Source organism: Desmodus rotundus, chromosome 7 (genome assembly GCF_022682495.2).
Source record: "Desmodus rotundus isolate HL8 chromosome 7, HLdesRot8A.1, whole genome shotgun sequence".
In the NCBI taxonomy this organism is placed as follows: Eukaryota; Metazoa; Chordata; class Mammalia; order Chiroptera; family Phyllostomidae; genus Desmodus; species Desmodus rotundus.
The window spans coordinates 48,618,423-48,629,684 of NC_071393.1; positions in this window are offsets into that span (position 1 = coordinate 48,618,423).

The window sequence follows — 11,262 nt, forward strand, 5'->3', positions numbered from 1 at the left end:
ATGGCCAACTGTCAACCAAAATTCATACATCTCCTTCCACAGTATAGAGTTGTCCCCAAGAAGTAATTGCTTAGCCAAAAACATCATTTCTCAGACCCTCTTGTATCCAGGTGAGACCATGTGACTACTTTTAGCCAGTGGAATGTAAATAGAAGTGATGTGTCATTTCCTTGCCACAGAAATTAAAAAATGCCTTCTCCATTTTCTCTTCACTTTCCACTACCAGGAGACAGAGAATCACAAGGCATTTTAAGGAAGGCAGAATCACAAGACAGAAGGCATTCAGGCACTAAATAATCACTTGAAAGTAAGCTGCCTACTAAGTGGTAAAACCTCCACTGGACTATTAAACAAATAAAAAATAAATTGCTATTCTGTTAAGCCATTAAAATGTTCATGTTTACTTGTTCTAGCAACCAGCATCCTTATTAATTGGAGCCCTTTTATTAAAAGGAAAGAAAAAAGGGAGAGAGGGGAAAAAAATCGCCAGAAAATTTAATTTTATTCTACAGTTTTAGCAACCTAGAGACAGGCCTTCTTCTTTGCAGCATTTGGAAGACCAGCGCCCTGACAGTCAGCTTTCTGTCCACCCACACTAAAGGAAAGCCTGCCAGCAAGCATGTCCACCAGACAAACGTATTAAGATGAAGTACTAGGTAGTTAGAATGGGAGAAACATGAATAATTACTAACAAGAGGTCGGATATGGTAGACGAAACTATTCTTGTGGTACCTGGTCTTCTGCAGCGAGTAGCAACCAGCTCATGCTTTTAACTTTCTGCCTTGAAATTTCCTTACCCAATAGTACAGCTTCATTAGTTGCACTTTTGTCTCCCAGGTTGCCTCAGACAATTTTTATCCAATGTTTTGCTGCTACATAACAATTAACCATTTTTTTCAGCCTCCTCTATCATTTTCCTTGCTCACCACCTAGTCCCAAAGCCAAAGACATGTACCTTTAAGTTTTTGTTACAGCAGTCCCCCACTTCTAGGTACTCATTTTTATATTAATCAACTTTTTTGAAACATGAAACCACAACATATCAGTGGCATACAAAAATACGCACATATTCCTCACATAGAAATAAATTCTTTAGGTCAACCGGAGCAGCCCTGCTTTGAGCTGTAGATCTGACGTTTTCTCCATGTTTCTCACACCCGGGTCTTGATGGTGAGCAGCAGGTGCCCGGAACATGTTTTATTATGAAAAGGTTAGAAACTCCCCGAGGGGCAAGTGGAAACATTTAATGCCTCTTAAGGCCTGGGCTCAAAACTTGTGCACTGTCACTTCTGCCCACATTGTTTTGGCCAAAGCAAGTCCCCAAACCAAGCCCGACATTAAAGAGCAAGTCAGGGGTGGGAAGTACACTCCTCCCATAGAGGTGAGAGAGGGAAGTGAGTACTCACTGAACAGTTATATATCACTGAAGTTATATAACCTGTCATACTCCACCCTCTTGTACACAAAAGACTGCTTCTATGCAGCAAGTTAGTGTAAGAATCAAAAGAAAAACTAGAAATTATAATTAACTATCAAAAATTGGTAGAAAGATAGGAGAGGAACAGAGGAGTAATATAAATAAACTAAATCTTCATCTTTTATAAAAGGGAGTAAACAGATACTTAATCAGTCAGAGTGTAGGTTAAAGCATGTAATTTTAAATTACCTAAAAAACTAAATACCAAAATATTTCAAAATGTTTGTTTCTAGGGGAAGGCCTCACAATGGGAGGCAAGGAATGAGAAATTGTTGCTGTCCATCAAAGTAATTTAGTACTGTATCTTTTTATCTTATTTGTGTATTTCTCTAATTAAGAAAAATAAATTCCTACTGGAAACTTCTTGCTTAAAGGCTAGATTTTAGAGATGTATCTTCATGTATATAAATTGACTACTATTGGAGAAACTCTGTATCCTTCAAGTAAACAGAAAATTTGTTAGTTTCATTATAGTGTAAAAGCATGAGTCTCCCCTTTAATATTCAATATAAATGAAGTAGTTCATCTTCTAGAAAATCCAGTTGAGATATTCTTTTTTAATATATTTTATTGATTATGCTATTACAGTTGTCCCAATTATTCCCTTGTTCCGCCTCTACCTGGTAGCCCCATTCCCTCCAGCAATACCCACCTTAGTTCACATACATGGGTCATCCATATAAGTTCCTTCACTATTCCATTACCTATACTGTTCTAAACATCCCTTTTCTATTTTGTACCTACCAATTTGTGATTCTCAATCCTGCACCTTTCCCCCCATTTTCCCCCTTCCCCTCCCAACTGATAACACTCCAAATGATCTCTATATCTCTGATTCTGTTCATGTTCTGCTTGTTGCTTAGTTTGTTATTTGGATTCAATTATTGATAGTTGTGAATTTATTGTCATTTTAATCTTCATAGTTTTGATCTTTTTCTTACGTAATTCCCCTTAACATTTCATATAATAAGGGCTTGGTGATGATGAACTCCTTTAGCTTTTACCTTGTCTGGGAAGCACTTTATCTGCCCTTCCAGTCTAAATAGATTTAGAATAATCTTGTCTGTAGGTACTTGCTTTTCATCACTTTGAATACTTGTTGCCAGTCCTTTCTAGCCTGAAAAGTTTCTTTTGAGAAATCAGCCAACAATCTTATGGGAATTCCTTTGAATTACCTAATCAGAGGTAACTCTCTGATTTCCTCTTACTGCTTTTAAGATTCTCTATCTTTAGCCTTTGGCTTATTAATTATGATGTGTCTTGGTGTGGTTCTCCTTGGGTCCATCTTATTTTGGACTCTCTGTACTTCCTGGACTTGTATGTCTATTTCCTTTGCCAGATTGGGGAAGTTTTCTTTTATTACTTTTTCAAATAAGTTTTCAACTTCTTGCTCTTCCTCTTCTCCTTCCGGCACACCCATGATCCACATGTTGGTACATTAAAGATGTCCCAGGGGTTCATAGGCTTATCCTCATTTTGGGGAGATTCTTTTTTTTCCCCCGCTGTTGTACTGATTGAATGCTTTTTCCTTCCTTGTGTTCCAAATCATTGATTTGATTCTCAGGTTTATTCTCTCCACCGTTGGTTCCCTGTAGATTTTTCCTTATTTCACTTAACTTAACCTTCATTTCTGCCAGGGTCTTTTCTATGCTATTGAAGTAGCCAATGAATTCCTGTAGTAGCCTGATAACCAGTGTTTTGAACTGTGCATCTAATAGGTTGCTTATCTCCATTTCATTTAGTTCTTTTTCTGGAGTTTTGTTCTGTTCTTTCATTTGAGCTATATTTCATCTCCTCATTTTGGCAGCCTCCCTGTGTTTGTTTCTGTGTAGTAGGTAGAGCTGCTTTGACTCCCAGTCTCAGCGCACCTATTAAGTTGTATGGGGCAAGTCTTAGGTAATTGCCAGGGTGGGGCAACCTGTGTTACTGCTCTGTTGCTCTGTGTGAGGGAAGGCTCACAGAGGGGACAATGCTGCTGCCTGGCCTCTGGAATTGTGCCCGGGAGTAAGCTGTGCCCCGACTCGCACTTCACTTTCTCCCCATGTGCCACACTGGTACGCTTCCAGCTGTTGCTCTGGTGCTAAATCCCAGAGGGGGTCGGTCTGCATGAGTCCTAAGTCCATTGTGGGCCCTATAAGAGGATGCAGTTTCTTCCACCACCCCAACTCCCACTGGTTTTCACAGCCAGAAGTTATGGGGACTTATCTTCCTGGTGCTGGGACTCTAGGCTGGGTGGTCTGGACTGGGGCTGGGATCCTTCTCTCCTGAGGTATCCCTCCTGTTTTTTATCCATCACACGTGTGTGTGTGGAACCACCTGCTCCCATCTCCCTGCCTCTCTGTACCACTCCATATCTCCACACCTCTCTGTACCTCTGCCCATCCTACCTATCTGGATGAGTGTAGCTTCCTTAAATCCTTGGTTGTCAGACTTCCACACAGCTCACTTTTCTGACTCTTCTGGGTGATATTTGCTTTGTAGTGTAGCTGTATTTTTTGGCTGTAGTTGTGCACAGAGGTGAGGCGTGTTTACTATGCCTCCAACTTGACCTAGTGAAGGTAAGTTCTTCTATTCAGAAATTTACTCAACATCATTGTAGCTTTAAAAAATTTTTTATCTCATAAAACATACTTATAAAATTTAATACTTAAGTGATCTGCTGCTCACAAACAAAGGCCTTGTCATGAATACAATCCAGTGAAAAGTGTGTAAGTACAAAAAAAGGAAAGTAGAAAACAAACATTAATAGATTATATCATTTAGAAAACAATTCACGCAGACTAAGGATAGAAAATACAGGTCATTCAGGTCTATGGTTCCTTCAGGCCACGGCAGACACCACAGGACTCGTTCTTCCCAGGAGAACAAGGGAACAATCTGAAAATCCTTTTAACACAGTACCGCTCGGCCTCCAACCGACTAGAGCTAGCATATTTAGTGAAACCCCTTTGCCTTAGAGCACAGGTGGCAAACACAAGGCCCTCGGGCCAGCGGCTCTCCACCTCGTTTTATCCGGCCCAGCACCTTGTTTCTACCCGGCAGCAGCACCAAGCTCCTTGCCCCTAGTTAAGGAGTAGTTACATTTATACAGTCCTAAAATTCGGCCCTTTGAAGGCAACCACGAGGCTGATGTGGCCCCCAGTGAAAATGAGTTTGATACCCCTGCCTTAGAGCAAAGCAACACTCCAGTTAATGTTTATTGTATGAAAGTGTGCCTCATTTCTCCTGTTCAGCTAAAAAGAGCTAAAGAGAGCTACCAATAAACATGCAATTTTTAGTGAGGTAAAAAGTTTTCCAAAGGATTAAATCAAATTAAATATTATATTCTGCAATGAGAATATTGTAGTAATTGAATATGAAATATACCAAAGTATTATGGCTCTTCAACTAGTATGACCAGGAAGCGTTTGATGGATATTCCAGTAGGAGGGGAAGCCTGAGACTATCAGAAGACTATTCGACACCTATCTAAAAGATCAGCTATCACTTAGGCCACTTTTGTTCAATACAGAGTTCTAGGCATCTCTGGATAAAAAGTCACTGGGCCATGGTATCTACTGTATAGATAAATTTCAGAGTGGTTGCTGGCCCACACCGTGTTCTGAAGAAAGCGCCCTGCTCTCATCCTAACCTCCATAACAATCAGTCCAAAGCATTTAGCACATTAGTCCATCCTTGTGAATTCAGTTAATTGGATTAGGGCAGGAACACTTGGCTTTAAAGCAGCCAATCAATAGGAATGTCATCAACTTCTGTGGCCTATCTTCCAAAAATAACCCAATCAAATTCTCTCAAAAATTTCAATTGGAGACAAAGAACAAATTTGCAAATGAAAGTGAATACTGGAGCTAGAAGATATTTGCAAATGAAAGTGAATACTGGAGCTAGAAGATATTGTCAACTAGTAAGGGCCAGCAGTTTGGGACCCTATATAAAATTAAAAACAAAACAAAACAAAAAAACCAAGGAAGCCTGCTGAAAGGAGGCAAGAAAGACTAGGGTATTTTGAGAGGTGAAAAGCCCTTACTCCCTGTTTTTGGTTCCCCTTTCTTACTCCTGTGAAACTCAGGTATGCTCTGATGCATGTTGACGGATGTTCTCAAAACTCCATGCAGTTATCTGTAAAAAAAACAAGAAAAAGTCCCCTCATTTAGTTAAGCTAGTTAAGGAACCCATTTAAAATAATTACTTAGAGATTGTGCCCCTTGAGTAACAGTGCTTGTGAGCCTACCGTGGGATAATGCCTAATGTAAACTGTACAACTCCAACCAAGATAATTAAAATCAACTAATTCCTGATTTTAACTAAAAGTCAAGGAAACTTATTGGCTGAATGAACTGCATCAAAGATAGCAACACACAGTCTGTACTATATTTTTAGCAACAAAGTTACATCTAAAAACACCCATCCTCTTGAATAAAAGGCAAGATATTAGTAATTCAAGTTAATGGTAAACCTTTTTTTTCTTTAAACTCTAAATGGGATGAATGAAAAAAAATAGTTCTGGGAGTGGACTTAAAACACAGAAATTAGATAATAGGGCTAGCTATTAGAACACAAAGTGACCCAGTCCACATGTATGAGAGTTCCTTGGTAACCTGATGTCCTGCAAACTAAATCTGGTTTTGTTTTGTCCATAGAAAATTTGTAATGTGAATGAACAAGCAATCAAGGCATTTTATCTTTTAAAAAAACAGTATTTTAGCTCCTCTTGAAAATCTAGGAAATCTGGAAACACAGAGTCTGCTTTCCCATTGGGGGAAGTTTCCTCTGGTAAGTCAAAATTCTCCTCATTCTCTATTACATTGCTCTTCTTCTTTCACTGTTCCTGTCTTCTTTAGGAAATAAACTATCAATCCCCACTTTGTTGATATAAATCTTCCAATTCATAAACTTGCACAATCAACTTGTGAGTGGCTTGGTTAGGAAAAGTTCTGGTATCAGCAACATAGTACACCTAGGGAAAAGACCAATGACTTGGTCCTTTGTCCTGCACCCAAGCTCACCAGTGCAGACTTACCCTACCCTAAAGACAAGCTTCCGTCAGTCCCTTATTTTTTTCTTTGTAATATCATCTCACTAGGAATCATTCCAATCCATCACACAAGGGAGGAGAGAAGGGATCATGTTCCCAGTCAAATTCTCCCAGGAAGCTCCTGTGCCTCTAAATAAATTTCTGGATGCCTGATAACAGATAACTAGAAGAAAGTTATGTCATCTCTACCTGCCAACAGTGTCTGAAACCCAGATCTTACTCAGAAAAACACGTTTTTTTTTCAAGAAATGTTTGAATTTAGGCAATTTGCATGTTTATTGGTAGCTGTAAAAACCTTCTCATGATGTAGCTAATAATAAAAGTTATATTTTTAAAACTATTGTTTGTCAAGCTGCAAAGCAATAATGAAGAGAAAGCTACAGTAAAAATATATTTAACAACCTAACTGGAAAAGGCACTAAGTTTAGCATGTTAGAAAAGGAGGTTTATAAGAATACTGAACGTTTAATTTTCCTCCAGAAAAATACATGAACAAGAATAAAGACATCTCTATATAAGAATCAACCGCAATAAACATAAGAAAAACAGAACAAACCTTTTACTATCAACAGGCACATGTATCAAACCACCAGAACACATATCCATCTTGACATTATAGTCTTGTCCGTTTGTTGCCTGGGTTTCAAATCCAAATAAGCACGGGTAGTTGCTATAGTGACAATATGCCAGTTTGGAACCAGGAGCTTGGTAATACTGAGTACTTATGAGCTTCGTAATGTCAGTACTTCCTCCCACACTTTGAATCACAGCTCAGACATTATAACTTCACAAAATGTGATTTGATTCTGTCCTTTAAAAGTCAATTTTGTTACTACACCAAAAATAGTTTATACTTTATCAAGTATAAGTAAATGTCATGACAAATAATCTAACTCATCTAACATGCTAAGAATATACAAATTCAATAAATATTTAATTAATATTAAAGATGTTGACTTAAAAAAATTAGATGACATCATTGGGATATTTTATTATTGTAACTGGACAATACCATATCTTATTAACTCATGTCCTAGCTCATTGTCATTAATTACATTCCTACCATCCTTCATTTAAAAGTTAAAGTTATACCCTGGCTCGTGTGTCTCAGTGGATTGGGTGACGGCCTGAGAACCAAAGGGTTGCCAGTTTGATTCACAGTCACGGCACATGCCTGGGTTGCAGGCCAGGTCCCCAGTAAGGGACGTGCAAGAGGCAAGCACACATTGATGTTTCTCTCCCTCTCTTTCTCCTTCCCTTCCCTTCTGACTAAAAATAAATAAATAAAATGTTTTTTTTTAATAATAAAAAAATAAAAGTGAAAGTTAAGTGCTGGAAACAGTCTAAGTGCCAATCAGTAAATGAGTGGATCAAAAAACTGTGGTACATTTACACAACGGAATTCTGTGCAGAAGAAAGAAGGAGCTCCTACCCTTCCCAACAGCATGGATGGAACTGGAGAGCATTATGCTAAGTGAAACAGGCCAGGCAGTGAAAGACAAATATCATATGATCTCACCTATAAGTGGAACTAAACAACAAAACAAGTGAGCAAAATATAACCAGAGACAAAGAAATAAAGAATAAACTGACAGTAACCAGAGGGGAGAAGGAGAAGGATAACAGGGCAAAGAAGGGGAAGGTTCGTCAAGGAACATGTATAAAGGACCCACGGACAAAGACAACAGAAGTAGGGGGATTGGAGACTGAATGTGGGAGGTGGGGGTGGGTAGGGCAGGGGAGAGTAATGGGGGGAAAATGGGGACAACTGTAGTTGAACAACAATAAAACTAAATAAATAAATATTAAAATTGTTAAAGAATCAGAAAAAATAAGTTAAAATTCAAAAACATTAAGAATTTTATTGTATAGCAGATTAATGCATTTTTCTTTCTTTTCAGAACTATTCCTGGCCCTAGCTGGCCTGTGAACCAAAGGGTCACCAGTTCAATTCCCAGTCAGGGCATATGCCTGGGTTTTGGGCCAGGTCTCCAGTAGGGGGTGCATGAGAAGCAACCACACACTGATGTTTCTCTCCCTTTCTCTTTCTCTTCCCCTCTGTCTAAAATTAAATTTAAAAAAATTTTTAAAAGAACTATTCCTAATAATTAAAGACTAATTATTAATGATGTCCAGAGAAGGTAATTTGTTGCTATTAAAATGCAAAAATTATGAAAAAAAAATCCGTCTCAAATCAATCAGAATAGTTTCAGATCATCAAAAAATCAGAGACTGGAAACCATTATATAGGATGTGATAAAAGTAAGTTTATAATTATTTATATGAAAAATAGTACAATAATAAGTAATAATCTAAGAATAAACACTGTGTCGTGTACTCACAACTCTGTAAACCTACTTTTGCTACATTCTGTATATTGCTGATGGGAATGGAAAATGGTGTAGCCACTTTGGAAAATAGTTTGGCAGTTTCTCAAAAAGTTAGACATACAACCTATCTCTTTCACTCCTGTGTATATATCCAAGAGAAATGAAAACACATGTCCACAAAAGACTTGTACATGAAAGTTCATAGACATGTTATTCATAGTAACTAAAAATGGTAAACTAAATGTCCATCAACTGGTGAATGGGTAGACAAAAAGAAATCCACACAGTGGAATACTCGGCAAGAAAAAAGGAATGGATTACTGGCACATGCTACATCGTGGACGAACCCCAAGAACATGAAGTCAGATACAAGAGATAACATAATGTACGATTCCACTTATATAAAAGGTTCATGAAAGGCAAATTTAACCGCACACTGATGTTTCTCTTCCTCTCTTTCTCCCTCCCTTCCCCTAAAAATAAATTTAAAAAATCTTTTTTTAAAAGGCAAATTTATAGAAACAAAGTGTATTAGTAGTCGCCGGGGGGTAAAAGTGGGGATTACCTGTAAATGGGCCTGGGGAATCTTATTAAATGAATGAAAATATTCTAAAACCGATTTAAAGTGATGGCTGCACCATTTTGTAAAATTACTAAAAATCACCGAATTGTGTACTTGAAATGAGCGAATTTTATGATATGCAAGGTGTTTCTCATAAAATCATTTGTTTTTTTCTTTAAAGTTAGAGAACATCAGAGCTGTCAAAACTCTCTATTTGTATAGATGAAAAAAGTGAGGCCCCAAAGATTTAGCAACTTGGTTAAAAGTCACCAGCTAGATCATGGCAAAAGCAAAAAAGAAAAAAGATCAAAATCCGGCCTCACCCTCTCACCTGTCCAATATTACATCTACTAAAAAATGTTCAAAGAATTTTTAAAATTATAATTATGATGTAGAACTCTTTGAGAGGTGTTGTAGGAGCATCCAAACTTGAAAACAAAACGATGATTGAAACATACCCAAAATCCATGAGTACATAATGATGCTCAAAAAATAAAAATAAAAGCTAGAAAAACTCACTTGTCACTCTTTGGAGCAATGTTACTTTCAAAATTGGTAAGAAAAGAAACAGAATTAAACATTTTTTTTCTGTCTTTCCAATAGCAGCTGTATTTCAGGGTAACTAAATGTTGCCGGTTTATGAAATAAAACTTCTCTACAGAAGAATACAAACTCTTAAATATAGATGGAATGAAAGAATTAGAAAATATCATTTTGAAACTCAATAAATGATGATTCAGACAAGAATTATTAATCAGTGTTAAGGCCATTAAGTGAATGAATGATGGAGGCTGGACATTAGTTAAGAAACCAAAATAGCACCTCAGGGTACTTTGTCTTAAGGAAAAAAACAAAACATAGAACGTTACATGAGAGAGATCAAGATGTCACAAATCTAGTCAAGTGTTTAGCATTCTGTCCAGGTTTATTAGAAATGCAAGGACTAGAGGAGTAAGCTAAACAATAGAAAGTAGTCAAACAATTACAGAAGGTGAGATATTCTACAGGAAAATAAGCCTAGCCTGTTTAGCTAATCAGAGAAAGAAAAAGACTGGGGAGCAGGGGACTATTTTAGCTTAAAAGTCTTGAAATACATAACCAAAAACAAGTGTGGTCCCTAACTGGATCCTGTTTTGGACAAAACAGCAGGTCAAAGGACATCTAGGAGATAACTGGATAAATTTAAAGATGTAATATTAGATAACATTAAGAAATGATTTATTTTAAATGTGGTATTGTTATATAGTAATATGCTTTTACAGATATGCACACTAAAGTAGGTGGAAGTGGCAGATTTAGATGTCTAAGGCTCACTGCAAAATACATCAATGAGTTTAAGACATAAAAAATTAAAATGCCAAGTCTTAACTTCCTAATACACTGCTGTTTCCATCGTGCTCATTAATTTATGTATAAGATATAATAATTACATAAAGAATTCTTGCAGACAGGTTCAGAGAAGTGACCTACCATGAATGTTAGCTTTTTTAAAAAACACGTACTGAACTGAAAAGAACTGAGGTAATTAACACAATTGCTGGCAACACGGCACATGCAAGGTACCAAAAAGCATCAAAGCAGCATGAACAGAGAGAGCTTTGCCCTCAAAGAACTAAGATTATCTAACAGAACAGCTTCTTGGTGTACCACAAGAGAACAAGGGCTCTTACAAGATCACAGTTAAGGCTTTGAAGTGGCTGCCTTACTAAAGCAATCCTCAATTATTACATAAAGTCATATTCCTTTCTGACTTCACCGCCCATTAAAACCAATTAACTACTTCCCAGATTATGATGAAGTTAAGGGACACTGTCTGGAAAATCCTTCTCTCAAGCTAAAGAAAATGTTTACTATAACC